This window comes from Cupressus sempervirens, chromosome 1, assembly GCF_028749045.1.
Source record: "Cupressus sempervirens isolate cs-2001-9-10 chromosome 1, ASM2874904v1, whole genome shotgun sequence".
In the NCBI taxonomy this organism is placed as follows: domain Eukaryota; kingdom Viridiplantae; phylum Streptophyta; class Pinopsida; order Cupressales; family Cupressaceae; genus Cupressus; species Cupressus sempervirens.
The window spans coordinates 359,020,456-359,045,666 of NC_143118.1; positions in this window are offsets into that span (position 1 = coordinate 359,020,456).

The following is a 25,211-nucleotide window of genomic DNA, read 5'->3' on the forward strand; positions in this document are numbered from 1 at the left end:
AAACCTAGAAGTAAGGTTCTCTAGTTATCATTTAGAAGAAGATAGGATGTCAAGACATCACAAGAAAGCATACGTTCCTAAAGAACTTAAGGGTCTTATTTTACTAGAAGCACATAAAGCTCCATATACAACAAACCCATGAGTTAAGAAAATACACTCAGACATGCAACACCTATACTTCTAGGAGGGTCTTAAAAGAAATATAGCAGATTTTGTGGCCAAATGCTTAGAATGTCAAGGGTAAAGGAATAACATCCACACTCAATAGGACTCTTACAGCCACACTCTATTCCCAGTTGAAAATGGGATATAATTTCTATGGACTTCATATTTGGGTTTCCCTTGACACCCTAGAGACATGATACTATCATGTTGATTGTGTATAGACTCACAAAAATTTTACACTTTATCCTCATTTAGTCTTCCTATATAGATAACACAGTGGTGAGACGTTTTATGAAGGAGATTGTTTAACATCATGGAGTACATATAAAGATTATTTTAAATAGGGATCTTTTCTTCACCTCATAGTTATGAATGTCCCTCTAGAAGGCTTTGTCTATACAACTAAACTTTAGTTCATCCTATCACCCAAAAACAAATGGATAGACACAAAGGGTAAGGTATGTCTTAGAGGATATGTTGTGGATGTATGTTATGGACTAGTGGAGCCATTGGGAGGAATACTTATATCTTCTAGAATTTCTTTACAACAATGGATACCATAGTTCTATAGGTATGACACCATTCCAAGAATTGTATGATCAACTAGCCATACTCCCTTGAATTGGGATCATCTAGATGACAGAGTGATTTTTGGGCTAGACATGCTTTAGGATATGGAAATATAAGTACAGAGAATTAGGTAACATTTGGTTAAAACACATGACTAATAGAAGAAGTATGTCAATTTTGATATCATGACTTAGAACAAATTTTAATTTGGGAGAAAGGTCCTTTTGAGAGTAAGGTCATGAAAGAGTCTAATCTGATATGGAAAAGGATCTAAATTAGTACCATAGTTTGTTGGACTATTTGAGATCTTAGAGATGATTGGACATGTTTCCTATTGAATTTCATTGCCACCTATCATCACTCACATACATGATGTTTTTCATATATTTGTTCTTAGAGAGTACATTTCTGATATTTCTCATGTTTTGGATTGAAATTCTCTATAGGTCATGGACAAGTAGCTAGCTTTAGAGCCAACACACATACTTCAACAAAGAATGCTACACGTCAGGGGTCAATACCATGGAGAAGTTCAGGTTCCAATGGAACCCCAATGACGAGTCATCTACCACTTGGGAGGATGTTGATAGATATAGGACATGCTATCCATATTTATTTACTGGATTTTAGGAGAAAACCTAGTCCCAGGGGAGGAGGGTGTAGTGCCCACCTTAGTGACTTGATTTATTATCTATTGGATTCATATCTTTTACTAGATATAGCAGATGTGATGTTACCTTACATATGATACTAGAGATACATTATTTATTTTCATAGACATAAATAGATATGATTTATATTATGTGTTACTAGATTTACGGATTCTAACCCTACTAACCCATTTGATACTTATAATATTGTATGTTTTCTATCATGTGATCTTGCATATATGTTTGTACTTTTGGATTTTGATGCAAGTGTGTGTAGGTACATGTATAAAAGCCTCAATAATAATTATTTATCTAGAGATAGAACCATGATCTATGTGGGCACCCTAAGCCTAGGAATTTTCTCTTAGGAGAGTCAATTATCCTATTTTGTTAATTTGGGGAAAATTTATGTTTAAAGTATTTAATGATTTATTTTAGGTCTTTATTTGAATACCATCTTGGTTTTTAGTTATGAATTATTTATGTTTGTGTATGAGAATTATTGAATAAATAAATAGTTAAAGTATTATTAACCAAAATAAAATATGTTAAATTATTTGAACCTCAAACCTACCACTTGTTCAAACCCACCTCCAACCAACTCTCCTACTTAACTCTTCAAGAAGTTCCTTTAGCACGAGGAGATGAATCCACAATAGAATTCACAAAGGGTGAAATATGGATGGAAAAATATTTGAACTCAAGATCTTGGAGGGAGAATATCACAACTCAACCACTATATCACACAATATTCTTGAGTCTCTCTCTCTCTCACATGAGTTTGGTAACTAGGAACATGTGGGACATTAATTAATTTACAAAAACATAAACAAATAAAATAGATTTATCTACTCAAACCTTAGTCAATTTGTTTCCAATGGGCACAACCATTAATGGAAAACTTCAACCATCTATAAAATAGGTACTTTTCTAGCAACCAAAACATGGGAAAGATTGGATAAAACTATAGTGAAATTTATTGGCAAATAAACATATGTGAAAACTCAGAAGAAAACCTACATAAAGGACATGTGGGACTCAAGAAAAAGGGAGAATATAGACACTAGGATTAGAGTTAAAGGGTCAAATCTCTCATCCCCTCGTATATTCAAGGCGTCATCTTCATCTGGCATAGGAAACCAAGTAGTTCTTGCTAATTATCTCTTTTAGGAACTATATGATTCATGGAGATTAATATATTTCTCATAAAATACTATCAGGTCTATTCCTATATGTTTTGTTTATAGCCGTGTAATGATTTCCTTTTGTTTACTTTGTGGAGTGATTGTGTGGGAGTCTTGTGTAGATAAGAATGCTAGGAATTAAATTCCTTGAGTGAGGATAGTTGTGGATTTCATGACCTAGGATCTCATCCTAGATAGTATTGGAAGCCCTCCCTCATCCTTACAAGTCTCAAAATTAAATTCATAACCTTCATTATATTTTTTGAGTTTGATGGGACAAATGCATAGGTATGCTACACATATGTGTATTTATACTATGTATATATGCAACATGATAGCTTGGTACCTGAAAACTTTTTTGTCAACCTAGTTAAACAAATTGGCAATTGTACTTATTGTATTCACAATTATATTAAACCAAGGCACATATATAACTGAAGTGTAGTTAAACATCACGTGTGTAGTTTTATTGAATGGATGTGTAGGTCTAGTGAAAAAGAAACATTTACATAGATTTATGGCACCAATGCCTACTTTTTTGATTGCATACATAGCTTTAATGAAAGCATTAAATATTGTAAAAAATGCATAGATATAGATAATATATGCATATTTTTATAGTTTCTCTATCATTAATGTATGTATTGAAGTGAATCTTTCATTATTTTCTAGTTCATACTTCTTATTCTAGTATATGTTTCTTTCTATGAGGGAACTTCTTGTATGAACATGCTTTAAGAGCAAATGTTGAGTAGGGTAGAAACCCTAGGTGAGTGGCTTACCATAAGTACTAGGGTCCAGAAGTGGTGTCTAGGAAATCCTATACTAGGAGACCATAGCCCTACATAAGCTAGCTAGAATGTGAGTAAGTAAATAAGTGATAACATAATTAAAAAATTAACTATGGGATGGGCATGGGTATTAACACATAATAAGATAATTGTGGAAGTCTTGTCGGAGTACTTAGAGTAGGAACTCACTGCACATTGTATAGGTCCCTTAGCTTAGGGGATTGATCCTAACACTACTTGGTCATGCCTATCCCCATTAGAGTACTAAGGGAAAAGACATTTTTTGTGGCAAGATGGTCTTAAGCCAAGGGGGTGGATCCTAACATATGGGAAGGTATGTTGAAACTCACCTAGTGGTTGATAAAACCTTTACTCTTGTCCTTGTAATCTTGAAGTCTTTGTTCATCCTTTAAGTTTAATGCTTTATCATTACTTCATTGGGGTTAAACCTTAGGTTTTCCTTAGGCCTATCTAGGTCATGGTTTGTCTCCTAGCTGGGGGGGTGGTTCCTTAGGGTCCACATGGTTGAATGACAAAACTTGAGGCTTTCTCTTTGCTTAGGATGGGATTTTTTTGAGAGAGATGCTTGGATAATGTGAAAAAGACTAATGATGCATTTGATGCTTATGCTAGATGAATTATGGATGTAATTATATCTAATGTAAATTTGCATAAATGTATCTTGATGAAAATTTATGATGTATAACATAAAAGAGAAAAATATTTACGTATTTAAATGAAAACCCATGTGAAAGGGTCGAGTTGTTAGAAATGAGATTTTATATATACATCCTAAAGGGAAATGTTCTTATCTATATTTTGTAAGGGAAATTCTATTATATTAATTATTATGACTCTTTGTGATCATGGAGTAATGATATGTTTCTTTATAAGTTCTATTCTTTCTTATTTCAATGATCTTATTCTCTTAAGTTTATTAATTCTATGGCTAATATATATCTTTCTTAAGTTTAAGTTTGAATTAAGAATAAGATGCATTTAATAAGGGAACCTATAAAATGAAAAAATTTTACATTGAGGAAGATTTCTTTAGTTTCATTAGCCCACAGAGAGAGAGAGAGAGAGAGAGAGAGAGAGAGAGAGAGAGAGAGAGAGAGAGAGAGAGAGAGAGAGAGAGAGAGATTTAATGAAAACTTCAATTAGATTTTACTATGTCATTTTGTATTTAAAAACTTGTTAATTTCTTCTGACTATAATAATGAATTTATTTTGTGGAGTACTTTACTATCTATCAAAAGAAAAGGTAAAATAAAAGACTAGATCTTATCCTCAATAATGTATGTATTTCATAGTTTGTAATGTTGTCATTATGGGTAAGTGCTATATTTATGAAATCAATAAGAGTTATATATACCTATTGTATTGTAATGTTTATGATCACTAACATCATAATGTATGGTATATGATTTATATTTCCACATTATGAATTTAATTATGTTACAAGTGTTTCTTAGAATTTTATGTCAATATTAATAATGCAATATGATCGTACTTAAGGCAAAAATTCTACAAATTTTGATCATCATTTGTATTTTTTAAGTCCATGATGTTCTTTTTCTACCTATAAGACACTGCAATCTCTAAAAAGAAAGAAATCCTAATCATTAATTATTTCTAGGACATCATTGTTGTTTCACCTAAGTGGGTGATAATCAATGTTGAAAATGTTTGGGGATCTACCCTAGAAAGGGTTTCATAGCCTCTTATTTTGACACAAGGAGGGCAAGAAAATAACTAGGGCCAGAGGCACACCCAACAATCCAAACCAACCTCATAGAGTTAATACAATGGAAGCAAACACATAAAGAGAACAACACCATAGAGAGAGAGAGAGAGAGAGAGAGAGAGAGAGAGAGAGAGAGAGAGAGAGAGAGAGAGAGAGAGAGAGAACAATATTCTTTATTGATTCATCAAAATATCAACATACGTGCCCAACTATAAGGCCTTTTGGGTTATGACCAGATAAAAAATACATTCAAGATCTAAGATCCAACTTTGAATTCAAAACATTTAGACACATATGCAACAAAGTTTCCAAACCTCTTAGTTCTCTTCTAAACTTTCTGAAATATTCCCCAACTCTAGGCCTAAACACCTATTTATACTTTCCAAATTGGCTTACAGAACATTCTAGAACATTACAAAATAGAAAAACCGACCCAACAATGGTCTGGACACATCCAAGACAAGATCTTATCATAAATGTCATGATCAAAATAACCCCTACAAGTCAACTTGCACCAAAAATGCAAAAAACTCATCCAAAATGATAACACTCAGCATCAATAGGATACCTTGGCACATGAAGGATCACTTAACACATGAAGGACCAGTTGGCATATGAAGAATAGCTTGGCACACACTATGGAACTCAACACACACTACAGAGTGAGATGGGATAACATGCTAACTTGAGTGTTAACATGATTTGGGATACCTTCAACTCAGCTTATACTACAAAATTACTAGCACTCAACAATTGCTACAACTTGGCAATGACTATAACTCAACAACAACTAGAAAAATGAACATAGATGAGTAGGATAACATGTCAACCTAGTATGTTTCTACATCAGACAACTAGGCTAGAAAGAAATGATTCTCTTGAATCATTGAGATGTCACAAGCTGAGCTAAATCCAACTTAGATTGAGAAATCTATGTAGCATCTTCAACTGGTTTATTATTCCACTTTGCCAAATATTCATAGTACTCTTTTCCTCTCATTCTTTTACCAACTCTCTAATCCAATATCTGTTCAACCTCTTCAATCTAGTTCTTAGGATAATCATCAGGTACAACAACTTATCATCTGACTCATGATAAGTATACAAATCAGCAGCATTGAATATAGGAGATATATCCATGTCATCAAGTAACTCAACTTCATAAGAATTTCCATTGTCAAACTTATTCAAGATCTTACAAGGTCCAAACTTCTTCATCTTCAACTTACTTTATGTTTCAACTAGAAATGTTCCTTTCTTCAAATGAACCACCACCTCATCAACAACTTCAAAAATATGATGTCTTCTAGACTTATCAACATTCTCCTTGTACTTTAGATTACTTTGTTCCAATTTCAGCTTCACTTTCTTATGCAAAGACTCCATAAAATTAGTGAATTCTTCTCTTGTAACACTTCTCTTCTCTTCACCAATAACATTCCTTAAATCTGATACTCCTCTAGGCTTCATTCTAGTAACAATCTCGAAAGGTGTCTTCCTATACTCCTATTCACAAAATTATTATATGCAAACTTAGCTTGTGCCAATACCATCTCCCAATTATGTGTTTCATCTCTAACTGAGAATCTAAAAAAATTACCCAAGCTTTTATTCACAACCTTTGTCTATCCATAAGTCTATGGATTGAATGTAAAACTAAACTTCAACTTAGTACCCATCTTCTTCCACAAATTCATCCAAAAATAACCAACAAACTTACTATCTCTATCAAAAATAATACTTCTTGGTAATCCATGCAATCTAACAATCTCTTTGAGGAAAGTTTTAGCAACATGCTTAGCATCTAATGTCTTATTATATGGTACAAAATGAGCCATTTTAGAAAATCTATCCACAACAACAAATATAGAATCATACCCCTTTTCCATTTTAGGAAATCCAAGAACAAAATCCATACTAATGTCACTCCAAGGTTTCTCAGGAGTAAAAATAGTTGTATACAATCCAATATTCTGACTTACTCCATTTGCAATTTGACAAACTCCAGAACTCTTCACAAATTTTTGAACATCCTTATACATATGTAGCCAATAATACTTCTCTTTCAACAAACTCAATGTCTTATCGATTCCAAAATGTCCAGCCAATCCACCACTATGCTTTCCTTAATCAAATTCAACCTCATAGAACTTCTAGGGATACAAAATTGAATACCTTTGAACAACATACCTTCTTGAATCAACTATTCATCATACTTACTGATATGATCTATTAGATTTGGTGCTCTGCACTCCCTCCATGCCTCAAAAAAATAGGATTGGTATCATACAACTGTTTCATTTCATCAAAACCAAGAACTTCAACCTTCATTTCAATCAAAAAAGAACGTCTTCTACTCAATGTATCAACAACTTTGTTAGTAACTCCACTCTTATGCTCAATCATAAATGTAAAACTCTACAAATACTCAACCCACTTTATATGTCTCTGATTCAATTTATGTTGACTTCCCAAGTAAGTTGTAAAGCTTTATGATCAGTACACAACACAAACTCCTTGGGAATCAAATAATGTCTCCACTTCTTCAATGCTTGAAAAATAGCATAAAACTCTTGATCATACATAGAATAATTCATTTTAACATTATTCAAATTCTCACTAAAGAAAGCAATAGGCTTACCTTCTTGACTTAATACAAGTCCTACTGCACTACCACTTGCATCACATTCAACTTGAAATACCTTATTGAAATTAGGCAAAGCCAATACAGGTAACTCAACAACCTTTTGTTTCAAAGTCTCAAAACTCTTATCAGCTCCATGTGTCCACTTGAATTCCTTTTTATCTCCTCTCATTGTCTCAATCATAGCATTACAAATAACACTCAAATTCTTTATAAACTTCCTATAAAAACTAGCCAAACCATGAAATGATCTTACCTCACCCACATTCCAAGGTGTAGGCCATTCCAAAATTTCTTTAAACTTCTCAAGATCCATTCTCAAACTATCAGCTGAAATCACAAATCCCAAATACACAATCTCCTCTTGCATAAAAGAACATTTTTTTAGATTAATCATCAATTTCTCCTCTTTCAACCTTTGCAATACTTGTCTAACATGCTCAAGATTTTCTTCCTTAGTCTTACTAAATATTAGAATATCATCCAAATAAACAATCACAAGCTTACCCAAAAATCTTTTCAGAGCTTCATTCATCAACCTCATGAAAGTACTAGGTGCATTAGTCAAACCAAAAGGCATAACCAACCATTCATACAAACCATCTTTTGTCTTGAAAGTAGTCTTCCATTCATCTCCTTCTCTGATTTTGATCTAATGATAGCCACTCTTCAAATCAATCTTGGTAAAATACTTTGCTCCACTCAAACAATTCATAATGTCATCCATCCTTGGCATAGGAAACATATATTTCACTGCGATCTTGTTAATAGCTCTAGAATCAGTACACATTCTCCATTCTCCATTCTTTTTAGGTGCTAATACAATAGGTACATCACATGTGTCATGGACTCAAACTTTCTCTGATTAATCCCTTCTGTAGCAACTCATGCACTTGCCTATTAAGTTATTCATTCTCTATAGGTATCAATCTATATGGTGCTTTGTTCAAAAAACTAGCTCTAGGAATTAGATCCATACAATGACTTATACTTCTTACTAGTGGTAAACCATCAGGAATATCCTCAGCAACAATCTCTTTATACTCATTTGGAAATTCTATAATTTCTTCTGGTACTTGGCTACCACTATCTGCTATCACCTGGTCATTACCAACAACGCTCAATCCTCTAGGAATTATAGCAAAACAAACTTGATTCTTCTTCACTTGTTTTTCAAATTGTTTCCCATAAACCATGCAAACTTTTATTGTGGTGCAACTAAGCTCATCTAGACTTTCAATCAAAGGCAACAATATTTTCTTCTTCCCATTAACCCAAAGAGTATATTGATTCAATCTTCCATCATGTACAACATATCTATCATATTGCCAAGGTCTAGCCAAAAAAATATGACAACAATCCATAGGCACAATATCACACAACACTTCATCAAAGTAATGTCCAATCTTGAACTTCACAATGCATTGCTCACTTACCAATATCTTATGCTCATCTTTGATCCAGGAAACATGATAGGGTTTAGGATGTTTTAGCCTGTACAACTACAACTTTGTAACCAACTCTTATAATGCCAAATTTGTAGAAATTTCACTATCAATGATCACTTTGCAACATTTTCTAGCCATCTTACGTCTGGTCTTGAAAAAAATTCTCCTTAAAATAGGTTCCTCATCACTTCCCTTACTACATAAGGTTCTTCTCACCATCAAATTTTCTCTAGCCTGAGGTCCACTCATTGAACTCTTAATGTCTCCTTGAATCACAACATTTCTATTACCTTGCCCACTTTTAGAGGATCTACATTCAAAAGATATATGCCCTTCTTTACCACATCCAAAAAAATTACCACAAAATCCACCTCTAGAATAAGAATTACCTCTTCTTCGGTAAGATCGACCACCTTACCACTCAATCTTGTCTTTGTCATCATTCCTCCATTCAATTTTTTCTTTATCTTGCACAGAACTGTCAAATCGTCCACCTTCACCATAAGATCTACCTCTACCTCTCTAGAATCTACCAACTCTACCTCTTTATCTTTGTTCATGTTTCTTTGTCAAGATCTCCTCAAATTTCAAGGCATATTGATATGCTTCTTCCACACTTTCCAATTTCACAAAACTTATTTCATCTTGAATTTCAGATCTCAATTCATTTAAAATATCATCATCCACATGTCTAGATCTGATGTCTAATCTATAAAATTCCTCAGTATATTCTTTCACAGTCATGTCTATTTGCCTCAAATTTTGCATCTTTCTTAATAAGCTAACTTGGTAATCAGCGGGAAGGAATTTTTTCTTTACCTTGTTTATCATCTTCAGCTAAGTCTTGATCTTCTCCTTTCCTCTCCTTTTTCTATCAGTTTGCAAATGCTTCCACCACAATAAAGCATGACCTTTCAGCCTAGTAACTGCAAGTTTCATGTTCCTATTATTAGGAGTGTTTTCATACTCAAAGAAATTCTCCATATCAGAGATCCATTCCAACACAGCATTGGTGTCCAATTTCTCATCATAAGGAACAACTTCTATAGCAAGCTTTGAATGTGCCCTAGACAATAATCTCATCAATCTTTCCTTATCTTGATCTTTTTTAGGTTCTAGATTAGGGTTTGGTGCTATTGCTTCATCATGACTCACATCCTCAAGATGTGCTCCTCTCCTCTGGGTTGTCTCTACAACATCTAATCTGGCTACAATTTGTCTCAATGTATCCAATGTGGCATTATCAACATTTCCTCTACCACGAACCATCTTCACAAATCAGGTTCCTACAAGATCGTAACCCTCTACAAATTATAGGTCAAATCCACAAATCTACAACCCTAAAACCAAATCTAAATTAGGGTTCTACATGATCCAATCTCCACAAGCATGAACCTCCAGCTCTAATACCACTTGATGCAAGGAGGGTAAGAAAAGAACTAGGGACAAAGGCACACTCATCAATCCAAACCAACCTCGCAGAGTTAACACAATGGAAGCAAACACACAAAGAGAAAAGAACCACAGAAAGAGAATTATATTCTTTATTAATTCATCAAAATATCAACATACATTCCTAGCTATAAGGATTTTTGGATTAAGGCCAACTTATATTTAAAAAAATACATTTAAGATCTAAGATCTAGCTTCAACTTCGCAACTTCTAGACACATGCAACAAAGTTTCCAATGCTCTTAGTTCTTTTCTAAACTCTTTGAAATATGCCCTGACTCTAAGCCTAAAAATCCAATTTATACTCTCCAAAATAGCTTACAAAATATTCTAGAACATTAAAAAATAGAAAGGATGACCCAACAATGGTTTGGACACATCCTAAGACAAGATCTTATTGTAAATGTCACAATCAAAATTAATCCCACAAGTTAGCAGGAACCAAAAATGTAGAAAACTTGTCCAAAATGCTAATACTTGGCATCAACAAGATAACTCAACACATGAAGGATCACTCAGCACATGAAGGATCACTCAACACATGAAGAATAGCTCGACACACACTATGGAACTTGGCATACACTGCAAAGTGAGATGGGATAACATGCTAACCTAAGTGTTAACATGAAGTGGGATAACCTCAACTCAACTTATACTACAAAATTACTAGCACTCAGTACTTACTGCAACTTGGCAATGACTGTAACTCAGCAACAACTAGCAAAATGACCACAAATGAGTAGGATAACAAATTAACCTAGGATGCTCCTACATCATATGTTTACTTAAAGAATGAACTAAAAAAAAATTCTATTATTTTTGCAATAAAATTGGTAAGTTATGATTCAATATTAAAGTGTTAAACTAAAAAATCCCTAAGCATGAAAGTATGCAAGGCCATCAATGATGAGCCCTAGATGCTTAGGTCCAATTCCTAGAGTTTGTCTCATTTTGTAAAGATAATTGTTCTACCTATTAATTAATGGTTTATATAGCTAATATATTAGTGAAGAATTTTTTTATGACAATTTATCTAATGTGTTTCAATTAGTTGGAATATATATGGTTATAGGTGTTGGACATGGTGGTCATTTTGAAATAGTGGGTCAGTGGCATCCAAGTATGTAACATTAATCATGATTAGTTGAATATGTCAAATAGTTTAATCTCTTACACTATATTCTACCATGATTTATTAAAATGAATGTGATCTTAAGGTGTTGATTAATTTACTAGTTCAAAAATTCAATTAGGGTTTCTTTGTAAGCTACATTTTGTGTTTATGTTTTGATAACTTAGTAGCATAATTAGGGTTGTTTGAAGTAACCTCATTTTGGGAATGTTTGAGGAAGATAAATCGATTATAGTAATCTTATTCAATGTTTAATCATGACTTGATGTGTTTATAATATACTTTTCTTTCAAATTCTTATTATATTAAGCATGTCTAATGTTTATAACAAAATAATTCTATCAACTTTGTGCCTAGTGATGCTACTTTCTCATGGTTTCTTGATCAGGGTGTTATATTATCAATTTCAAGAGAAATATTTGGTAAATTCATTGTCCATTGAAGAAACCTTTCAAAGTTCATTAAAGAATTTCTCAAACAATCAAGGCATTCATTTTAAGAATTCAAAATCTTTATCAACCATTCTTGCATTTTTTCTCCTAGATCTATCTTCTTTCTTCATTGGAGATAGTGAAGTTTGGACATTAAACATGAGATCCATCTTCATGCATTCAAGTTCTTAAATTCTTCATTGAGGCATATTGCGAGAACATATACATGCATGATGTTTTTACTTAAATAATTTCCATTTTGATTTTGTGTTGAGTCAAGGTCTTTACATTAACATACTTGATCACATATTAACCATAATTACATCAATATTGCTATGGTAATCCCCACTACTACATGTTAACATTATTTTATCAATATTTTTCTCAATTCTCATATTAACCATAATTTCATCAACCAAGGATTGCCTAAGAAAAGCCCATCCACATCAAAAAAAAATCCATCTCTATTGTGTGCATGTGTATATTTATAAGTTCTTATATCATATTTGTACATATGGGGTTTTAGCTTCTAACAAAGTTTCCAAGTTTCAGATCTCTATGCAAAGTAAGCCAAGGTCAACCTTCACCTTGACCCCAAGTAATCCCCAACCTTAAGTCACAACTAACCTTGTAAAGTGTTTGTGTCTTAATGCCTTCATATTTTGGGGGTTTGCAAATCTAGTCTAGTACAATGTAAATCTCTAACAGTTTTAGTTTTCACTTTAGTTTGATAGCTCATTTGCAAGTTTGTATTTTGGTTAGTATCTATTTCCCCTTTTTCATTTCACACCTCTTTACTTTTTTAATAATATTATATTTAATTAGTTTCATAGAATTTAGTTTCAGCATAACCTTACAATTCCTTCTCTTAGGAAAAGAAGGAACGAAACCCAAGTTATTCCTTACACCTAGGGAGATCATAGATTGGCACTTTCCACTTTTTACTAATTAGGTTATCCTTGTGGAGAGATATTTGTATTCTTTCTACCTTTGTAATGATGGATCTCATTTTCACCATTATAGGCATATACTCCTTGTTTAATTTGTGTGGCATATATCTAAAGGAAGATGCATGGATGCCTATTCTACCTTACTCAATATTTTTATGGTCTGATGATAAATAGTGTACAACATAAAAGAATTTGTGTAGTGGTTTTTGGGTTATCAATGAAGAGAAATAGTATAGTGTTGTTGATCCTTATGTGGATCTAATAAAGTAATTTTGATGATTATTTTTTGATTAAGGATGATCATCCAACATATGGATTAATGTGTACTAAACTATTTTGGTTCACATTGAGATTTACATTCAAAGCTAGCTGACAAATTGTACATTTTTCATTATTTTATTAAGTGTTTTGAAAATTAACACGTGAGTGATATAGTCTCTTGATATGGATATATAAGACCAATATTTTGTGGTCATTTTTAGATGGAAGATTGTGTGTGGAAGGTGAATATATTGAATCTGCATAGTTTTACAGGTGCAACTTAATGATTTGAGGTATGAATTAGAGGTAAAGGGAAGTGAAATATGAAATGCATGAAATCAATAAAGTATGCTTAATTGGAACTATATTTTTCTATTTGTAAATTTTGGCTCTCAGTAACATTTTATTTTTCCTATAAGTGTCCGAGCTAGTTATGTTTTTTATGTCCCTATATGTTCTAGTTGGTAGTCTTTTGTGGGGCATTTACCCTTTCTGGTTGTTTTTTCTTTAGCTCTAGCTGGATTTTGTCCTTTTTGTGGTGCCTATTTTATGTTTTTTATTGTTTAATGGCTGTTCTCTAATGGTTAGCATCTATAGCTTTATTTTGTAAAGAGTTTCAAGATCCCTTCAAAACTTTTTTTTCACTTATTCAAAAACATTGTATTTTGTAGTATGCCTCTTTCATTTCAAGAAGTGATTTATATGTAGCATTCCTAAATAAATGTAAATTTTATTTTGTAATGATAAACCATGGTATTTTTTATCTTATGAGTTCATTCCCACCATGCTTTTTCCTTGATTGGGTTTCTACACAAAAAAATGTTGGTGTTATGGTGTTTGGATGTTTGTGTCATGATTTAGCATCTTTATTTTCTTTATATGTGTTAAGTGGATAAATAATAAGGTTAATAAAGTCAAAAATTGTAGAACATTGATTAGTCCCTCCATTTAGTGTTCATGAATTCTAATAGTGGTGCTAGAAAGAAGAAGATAGAGGAAGAAAATAACCTAAGGAGAAAATTATTTGAAAATATTTAAAGGGTAGATTTCATGATGAAAAGTTGGAGTGAGGTAAAATATATTGCAATGATATAGTGAGGGGAAAAGGTGGTAGTCTAAAAGAAAGTGGTGAACATGAAGTTGGCTTATATGATGAAGTTGAGGAAGAACAATAGGGAAGAAGAGAATAGTATTCCACATAAAAGGAACAAGAGTGGATTAGAAACAAACATGGGATCACCATCCCATGCATCTTCCAATGTTCCTAGTTTTTCCAACTCAAGAAATATTCTACTTACCTAGTATGTTCAGGGAAAAAGCACATGGGTGAACAAGAAGTTGACACCACCTAAAATTGTATTTAGTTATTTTCCTAGGCTTTAGTTTCTCGTAGTTTCTTAGGTTGCATTCATGAATGAAGTAATATGTCTGCATACATTGTTGCTTCATGGTCAACAAATAAATAGACAACAACAAAACTAATTTAAGTGAATGCCATTGGCAGGTTCCTCAATGATTTTTCTAATTTATATAATCTAACCCCACAAGGTTAATGAATAACCAAATCAAATGAATGATACATTGTATTAAAGAAATGGTAAAAAACAATAAGGAAATTCATTTTCAGATGTTCTAATAGCACTACATTGGTACACATATTTGATAATTATGGAAGCATACACATGGTACAAAGATATATTGGACAAAATTTATGATAACAATGTTGAAACACACAAATGGATTTGTTGAAGAGCCTCAATAAACTTTTAAGAAATGACCACCTCAAGTGCCAAATTTTCCAACCACTACAAAAAATTTAAAATAGAAAAGAAATATACAGACCAAATGTATACACTGTGAATTGATTCTGAAGCTAATAATAGAGTCACTATGAATACCATTTTGGAAACACCTCATGAAATATAAGGGTCTTATGAGTTCATTGGGGAAGAAGTTAGAACCCAACTAAAGAGTTTAGGGATTCTTAGTGAAGATTTGATGATGTGAACAAATATGTAACATGAGTTGTGCAAATAGAAATAGATCAAAGGAATAGAAGAGTGAATGGAAAATATGTAGAGTAGAAAGAGAAGAGATGTGCAATTTATAGATGGAATATCTCCAAAAAAAATTGGGAGGATAAAACAAACAATAATTTAAAGCATTTTTTTGTAGTCCTCAACTTAGAGTTATGTATAATTTAAAGCATTTTTTTTGTCCCCAACTTAAAGTTATGTATTATTAAATTTGAGCATTTTTGTTAATATGAAATTTGTAATTGAATTGGATGTAGAGCATCTTTGTACTAGTTTAAATGTTTTGTGTTTTGAAATAAAGAATTGGAAGTAGTCTTTTTCAATATTTTTTAAATACTTTTCATGATTTGAATTCCATCTTCACATAATCCAAGCTAAACAATTATAGTACAAGTTAAAGAGCTTGATGACTTTTCTTGTTGGTTTGCATTTAATACTATTATTCTTTTCTATTTCTTATTTTGATTTTAATAAATTTTAATAAATTCTTGTATAAGTTTCCCTATGGTTTCTTCTTTGTTTCTTTCCTTTTCTTTTTCTTTTGATAGTAAACACCATCCAATAATGATCATATGAAGTAGATGACTTCCCTAAACATAGAGGAAATCCATCCATTCATGCAAATTAATAGCTTCTTAACTTTTTAATGTTTTATAGATTCTTATTAATATTAGTATATTGTGATGGATAGAATTATTTATCATAAGTGAAATACGAAGTTAAAAGTGCATACACCACTCGTTTACTTCTTCATTTTATAAGTCTACTTAAATTGCATACATATATGTATTATCAAAGTGTGCAATTTACCTTGTTTGAATGAACACCATCTCTAACTAGAATTATACTACTAAAAATAATGAACCCCTACTTAGTCGAGACCAATTTAAACAACTTAGTATCTTTGTCATAGTGAACTAGGTTGCATAGACAATTCTTTCTTAACAATAACTGTATTGATTCCTTTCTTCTTTCAAGTTTTATATTTTTTGATCTCAAGGTTGACATGTTTAGATATTGTCATTGTTACACCATTTTATGTATTAGAATACCTTGAGTAAAATGTCTATTTTATTGTATGTATAATTAGTCCTAAGTTATCTATTGATTCTAAGACATAATTAAAATAGATTATAATAAGTGGTTATATATTTAATTTAAATTTAACATCATTTCATATAGAAATAATAACATTATAAGAAGAAGAAAATTATTTTTTTGGAATGTTTAATTTGATATTTGTATCATCAACAAAGTGGTGTGTCATAGTACCAAAGAAATTGGTAAGTCTTCTAGAAACAATAAACTCCAATTTTTTTTAATGCATAGCCCTTCATTTCAAACATATTGATTAAAGGGTTAACTAAAACATAGGAAGTCACATCTATAGGATCAAACTACATAAAGGCAAAATATCCTTAACCAACCATGTGCACCCTAATCTCAATATTCTATTGCTTCATATAGGTTTTTCATAATCTAATTCATGCACATCTAATGCCAAAAATTTTAAATTTCAACTATCAATATCAAGATACTAAAACTAATAATTTAAAGACTTCTAACTATTTTAAAATTATCATTACATTATCAACACTAGTTAATTTGAATCTAATTATAATTATCATCCTATCATGAATCAATTATCTATATTATTTATGTGATGTATTTCTTATGTAACCCATATCCCAAACTATTACCAATGAAACTCTTAATTTTATTTGAACTCTATTATTATTTTTTCCTAATAATAAAACATATCTAAAATTTTATAAATATATGTACAATCCTATAAATTGCCACAAATATTATAATTCACACAATTCATCTTTTTATTGTTGACAATACTATAAATACAATAAAAAACTAAAAGACTAAAAAATGAGAGCGCCCAAATACCAACAACATGTTATACATGAATAAATTCATCCATTGAAAAAACACGTCTATTACGCTTTTCATATCCTAATGGGATTCCTTTAGAAATTTCTCTCTCTAACAAATATATAAAAACCTTTCCAAGTTGAATATTTTAACGAGTCGTGTCATTTTGCTTTCACCGACCAGAAATTTCCTCCTTTTTTTACAACATTTGTGCTCCACCTTTCCCTTTACTTTTCTATTTTATTAAAAAGTGTGAGTGGGTGTAGAATGGGAGTTTTTTAAGAAGTGGTTAGAAATTACCACATGGTCTTATGGAATAATAATCATGTTTTTTGAAAAGTATTTATTTTTTACAATTTAATTTTAACTTTTTAAGAAAATAGTATAGTCATTACAATTTAAAATTAAAAAATTCAATTGTAAGAAAAAATAAAAAAGGTAGTTGTTTAATTATAAGCTTGTTATGTTTTTACATTATTAGAAAATAAATTAAAGGTGTTATTGTTTTAAAATAAAATGTTTGAAGGCATAAAAACTATTATAAGATACTATCAAGAATACATCAATAGAAAAACTATAAGGACTTCAACAATATATTATAAGCTATGAAAGTATTAACACTAGAACCATAGTCCAATAAACCATCTGAAATAAAAATAGGCTTAATAGGGAATTCTCAAGGGAAAGTAACAATCACAATAGTAAAAAACAAAAAATAAACAAGACATGGTCAATAAACTTGATTTCATAGCAAGGTTGATGGAGCTCATGGCTTCAATCCTCAGTCAAAAACTTCAATGATTCGTTATAATTTCTTTCATCCCAAACCTCATTTCCCATATCCGTCTTTTGCATAAGGAAAATGGATGCAACAAAGTTGTGCACTATACAAAAACTAAACCTGGAAAATGATCATTTTCTTTTCCAATTCAAGCATGTTAAGTATCCCCAAGTCACTAGTAGTGGTTTTACACTCAATGTAGATCTTTCTAACTTTGATATTATTTTCTTTATATTCCTAAAGCATGACATCTTTAGTGAGGTCCACCCACTTAGTTTTAATACTATCCAAGATATGATTAGAAATATCAATTGTGGATTTGTGCGAACATTTTCCCGTTTTAGTATCATCCCCTTCCCCTTCAACATACTCTCCTTGGCCTTTGTTTTCCTCAAATTTTACACTCTCTTGTTTGTTCTCTTATTCCTTAGAATCATAATCAACCAAATGTTTCATTTTACCTCTCTTTGCCAAGCAACTCAATAGCTTATGAGATCATCTTGGGTTACTTCATTTTTTTCTGTTCTCCTCCACAACATCTTCCACTTCTTTGCTCATTACCTCTTGGAAGGGTAACTTAGGTTTTTTGGCTAGAGGTGAGAGTTTTTTTGTCCTTTCTCTTAGTGGTGGTTATGGAGATGGTAGCCTTGTTTTTCATGTCATGTGGTTCAATAGAAATTATAGAGGACATGAGGGTTTCTAATGCACCAAACCTCAAGGTGATTTTGGAAGCATTTGGGTATCTAATACATTTTTTTTTTCTCTAAGAACTGGGTGTGTCATAATATTATCAATTGAAGATATACCCAACCTAGGAGCTTCTTGGACAACAATTGCCTTTGCAAGACACAAGGCCAAATGAAACTTGTATAGCCTATAAATTAGGCCTTAGTGTAGAGGGATAAGTTTCTCCCCTTGGTTTTTAGCAATATTGAAAAACTCCCTAAGTAAGCTTTCCAAAGTGTTTAGCATGAAATAGGAAAGGAAATGAGATTGTGATAAGAAAAAATGGTTCAACAAGGGAATGTGATAAAAATAGTAAACCTTGAGCCTCCCCTCTGATGTAAATACTTCCTATCATCAATCATGCCTAGCTCCAAGGAGGGGGAAAATATTTTCTTTCAACATTAGCACGTAGTTTAACATGACCTTTATTCTCATGAATATTTAATTAGGACTTTTGTTATCCACTAAGACACTAGTCTTCTTCCATTTTTGGCTAGTAATTCACAACCCAATTGATTGTGCACAATAACCTTCTCACAATTTCAAATAATATACCTATCATACTAACCATCTTGTCCTTCCATGAGGAGTCGAATTGTAGAAATAGACCCTCATCATAACCATTGAAATTCCCAATAAACTAAGAAATGAATTATATTATTACATATTTTTATTTAGTATTATATTAAATAAATAAAATTGTTAATAATATATTTATGAAAATACACAACCAAAATAGTATTGCTTAAAATATATCAATACAACACAAGAGTAGAGATGGGATGAAACAATTCATGACCTGAAAAGCTAATGTGGGGCAAGCTCTGGAAACAAAGTCATATGAGTTGTGCCCATAAACAAGAAATAACCTAAAATAAAGTCACATGGACAAGTCCGGGAACATAAGTTGATAAATAAAAGAGCCAAGCTTTAAAATGGAACACCCTCAAGCCAATAGAGAAGTGACAAAAAAAGACATAAAATTTTGTTCATTTCTGTTTCCTCCCCAACTAGTTTCCATTTTTTTTCAATCATCATTTATAATTTTAAAAATTAACTCATTTTTTTCAAATAATTATAATAAATGCATCCAATTATTCTATATAATAAAATAGAGAGCATAATTAGTATACAACTAAAAATTATTATTTATAATAGAAATATTTAGATAATCTTAACTATCATAAAGTAAATATTTTATATTATCAAATTAAACAAAACTCAATGGACTGCATATGTCGAGATGTACACGTTTATGTTCTTAGAAGGAAATGGATTTTAAGAAGATTCCATCATTGAAATGAATCAATTAATTAAGAAAACATGACATAATTTATACGTGATCTATCTACTCATTGAAAAATTGGCATTTCAACTACTTTTCCCACATTCAAGTTAGTCAAATTTGTTTATTATTAAAGTAATTAATTTAAAATGTGAGTTGTACCATCAAAATGTAATTTATGTCAATCATTAAGGTATGTAGCCAGTATATATCTAGTATGTAAGTACTTTTTTTAATAAGATGTCATGTGAAAATATATATGTATTTAAGTATGAACGTATCTATATATGTATAATTTTATATTATATTATATAAAAATATTTAAGTACTATGTATAATTTAGTGATTAAATAGTATAAATTATATTTCAGTGTTGGAGATTTCTATAGATGTTTACATCTAATGTTTTAAATTAAATACTTTAGTAAAAAAATTAACTTGATTGGATGTAGTTAATATAAATACATATATTTTATACATGTCGAGGTAACATTTAATGTTGATGAAATAAAATTTAAAATTCAAATTTAAGAATCATTATTGTGGAAAATGTTAAACTCAACCAATAAAGAGAAAGAAAGGAAATAGATGAGAGAGAATAAAGACTTTGATATATTTATAAAGTTGATATATTGTTATATAAGACTGGCAATAAAATTAGGCATAAGAAAATAACATTTTTGAAATTAATTAATTATTGCACTTTAAATTATTCTTTCTTGAGCAACTATTATTTATTATAAGAGAATATTTGTTTTCTTTGATTGATTAGATTGTAATATAGAAAAACATTGTAATTTCAGATTAAATATTGCATTCATTATGGTCTTGAAATTCATGGAAAGTTCTTTGCTAATTGAATCATGAAAACTAGAGATCAAACCCACTTCCCTCAAACCATTTTATTAGGGGACAGATTAACTTGACCCAACTTCAAAACAATTGATATTGAGTTGAATATAAAATGGTTTGGAATGTTCTTCCCTTTTTCCTATTAATTGATATTAATTATTTTTATGTAGCTACGATGTAACATTGGGGCTTAGAACATGTCAACTAACTTGATTAAAAACTTAGAATATTTCTTAGCCATGGTCCAATGGTAGATTGCTCACAATTAGACCTCTTTCATCATAGCCCTCTAAATGGGTTTGTCAGGGGATAAATTACAATTTAGCTCCATATCCAAAAAATATAACTAGATTTAGATACTCATTTTCTCCTTTTTAACATGTCTTGAAATGATTTGGGGATCCTTGGGAGTGAAAGGTATCAAAATTGACTATCTTTTTGGCTTTAGGTTTATTTGACAATATTGTCTACGTTTGGGTACTTGGGCTTGACATACAATCCACCTAGATTTCAAAGTTTTACTCCAACAAATGGAACACATTCATTGGGGTATACATCAACAATTTCCAACCCAATTCTCCTCTTTAATAAATTTTGAAAATAAAATCCACTCCTCATGAGTTTCTTGTGAATGATACATAGGCATATTAGTCATTCATAGCCACCAAAACTCCATTAGACATCCAAAAATTCCTCTACAAGTTTGGGGAATCATAAGATATAGAAGGGAAAACTATTTCACCAATGTTGTGAAATTTTCACTTTTGAAAAGGTGAGAAAACCATTTTTTTAATGTCTTGCTATTACTCTAACCTATGGTTCTAGGTTGTTTGTCAAGATGTTACAATATCTCCTAGAATCTGCAATGAAGTGAGACAGAACCAAGTTCTTGCAATTTGAAAATTTATTGGTGTTTCATTAATCAAATTCTCAAAAAGATCCAACCAAATTTGTTGGTTGATGGAGAAAGTAATTTTATTTACCATCCAACCATCCCTAATAGTTGCTAACAATATTTTGAATTACTACTAAAACAACATCATATTGTGCCTTTATTACATTAATTACATGAAACTTTTGAGTGACAACTTTTGTAAATATTTACATTATTTTTCTCTCTAACACCTAACAACTCATTCCTTTCCTCGTAGCCCTCTAAATGATTTTCTTAGTGTATAAATTTCAATTTAGGCTCTATATCCGAAAAATATAACAAGCTTTAGATACTCATTTGCTACTTTTTAACATGTCTTTAAATTATTTGAGGATCCTTTAGGGTGAAAGGTGTCATGATTGACTATCGTGTTTGTCTTTAGGCTTATTTGACAACATTATCTAGGTTTAGGTACTAGGGGATGACACAAAACCCACCTGAATTTCAAAGTTTTGTTCCAACAAACAAAATACATTCATTAGGGTTTGCATCAACTATTGACAATCCAATTCTCCACTTTAATAATTTTTTGAAACAAAATTCACTCTTGATGAGCTTCTTGTGAATTAAAAATATAGATATTAGTCATCCATAGCCACCAAAACTCCATTTGATCTCCAAATATTCCTCTAGAAGTTTGGAGAATCATAAAATATAGAAGGACAATCTATTTCACCAGTGTTGTGAAATTTTCACTTTTGAAATGGTGACAAAATCATTTTTTAATTCCAACTATTACCCTAAACTATGGTTCTAGGTTGTTTGTCAAGATGTTGCAATATCTCTGAGAATCCTCAATGATGTGAGATGAAACCAAGTTTGTTCAATTTGAAAAATTATTGGTCTTTCATTATTTCAAATTCTCAAAAATACATAATTTTTTTTATCATCCAATCATCCCTAATGGTTGCTAACAATATTTTGAATTATAACTAAAAAAACATCATATTGTGCTTTGATTACATTAATTACAAAAAAAAATTCTTGAAAACTTTTGTCAATTTTTATTGTTCTCTCCAACACCTAATGACTCACCTTGTTCCTTGTAGCCCTCTAAATGAGTTTGTCAAGGAATAAATTTCAATCTAGGCTCCATATCCAAAAAATAAAACTAGATTTAGATACTCATTTGCTCCTTTTTAACATGTATTAAAATTATCTAGGGATCCTTTTGTGTGAAAGGTGTTATATATGACTATCTTTTTTGGCTTTAGAATTATTTGACAACATTGTCTTGGTTTGGGTACTAAGGCTTGAAACAAAACCCACCTAGATTTCAAATTTTTGCTCCAACAAATAGAACACATTTATTGGAGTATATATCAACTATTTCCAACCCAATTTTCCTCTTTAATAACTTTATAAAAAAAAATCACTGCTCATGAGCTTCTTGTGAATGATGCATAGGTATATTAGTCATTCATAAACATCAAAACTCCATTAGACCTCAAAAAATTCTACAACAATTTTGGGGAATAATAAAATGGAGAAGGAAAAACTATTTCACCAATGTTGTCAAATTTTCACTTTTGAAATGGTGAGAAAACCATGTTTAATGTCAACTATTATCCTCACATATGGTTCTAGGTTGTTTGTAAAGATGTTGCAATACCTCCTAGAATCCTTAATGAAGTGAGACAAAACCAATTTTGTGCAATTTGAAAAATTATTGGTGTTTCATTATTTCAAATTCTCAAAAACATCCAACCCACTTTGTTGGTTGATGAAGAAAATAATTTTTATTTGTTATCTAATTGTCCCTAATGGTTTCTAACAATATTTTGAATTGTGTTTTGATTACATTAATTACAAGAAAATTTTGCTTGACAACATTTGTAAATTTTTATATTGTTGCTCTTTGTAACACCTAATGACTCAAATTAGATTCCTACCAACCTAATATGGTCTAATAAGATGTTATTATATAAAATTAAAATATAGTTAGACCAAATAACCGCATCTGCAACTTGGAAACATGGGTACTATTGCATCATATTCTTTGGGGGAAATAATGTTCAAGTCATACTTGAGGATAGGTCATCTACTAAGTGTTCATGTTTGATAATCTCATCCTCTACAATTAAAACTTTATATTCTTTTGGAAGACCCTTACACTTGACCAAAATAAAGATAATAGACCTTGCCCCTTGTTCTCTTGCATTCCTTCTTGTCCAATACACTCCAACTTCAAGTGTTGGATTAGTGGTAGATATCTAAGCCAATGTTAATTTGAAATCTCAAAGGAACCTACACTTCCTCCTAAAAAAAAATCCCCATTGAAAAAGTAAAGCTCATAAACATTGAAAATTAGAGAAATGACAACATTAGGAGGTAGTTCAATTTCACAATAATTTTCCCCAAACTTCATGTGTGCTACATTACATGGCCTTATCTTCTTCAAGTAGAGTTTATAGTACTATTCTCAAACAAACATATTCTTCCTAAAATGAGCCAAAACAAAATCTCCTACCTTGAGGTGTACCTATCTTATTTTTGAATTTGTAGTTTACTTATACTTGTCTACATTATTTTGGATAGTGTTCTTGACCTATTTGTGAATTTTTTGCATATCCACACAAAAATCATCATCCTCTACACTAAGCATTTTCATTTCTCTAACATCCCTCGTCTCAAAAATAACCATAGGCTTAAAACCATACATGATCTCAAAGGGACTCTTTCCAACACTCTTATTAACACAATCATAGTAGGAAAACTTTTCTTATGTAAGGATCAAACTCCATTAGGTTACATACTATTTGGTGAGGCATATAGAAGGTTCTCAACTAGTCTATTCATCATGTTAGTCTTCCTATTAGTTTGATTTTAATAGGTAAAATTGAAACTCAAATGTGTAGCCAACTTGTTCCACAAGACTCTCCAAAATTGATTTACAAATTTTATATCCTAGTATAAAATAATAGTAAGGAATCATTTTAGGATACTCACTACTGATTTAAATAAGAAAGCTACAATGATTGAGGCATTATTGGTAGTTTTTCAAAATAGTAAGTGATCCCTATTACAAAACTTATCTACACCAAAAAGAAAAATTTAAAATCCCTTTGTGTTTTAGGGAGACCCATGGCAAAGTCCATCCTTAACAATTCCCAAGGCCTATTGGGAATGAAAAATGGTCCCAATATAACTCTTCATTTTTTTTAATTCCCTTGTCTCTTTGAATACATTTTTCCACAAAATTCCTCACATCTATTTTCATCCTAGTCCGACAATAACACTTCTTTACTACCTCCAATGTTTTTTTGGAACCAAAGTACCCTTCAAGGC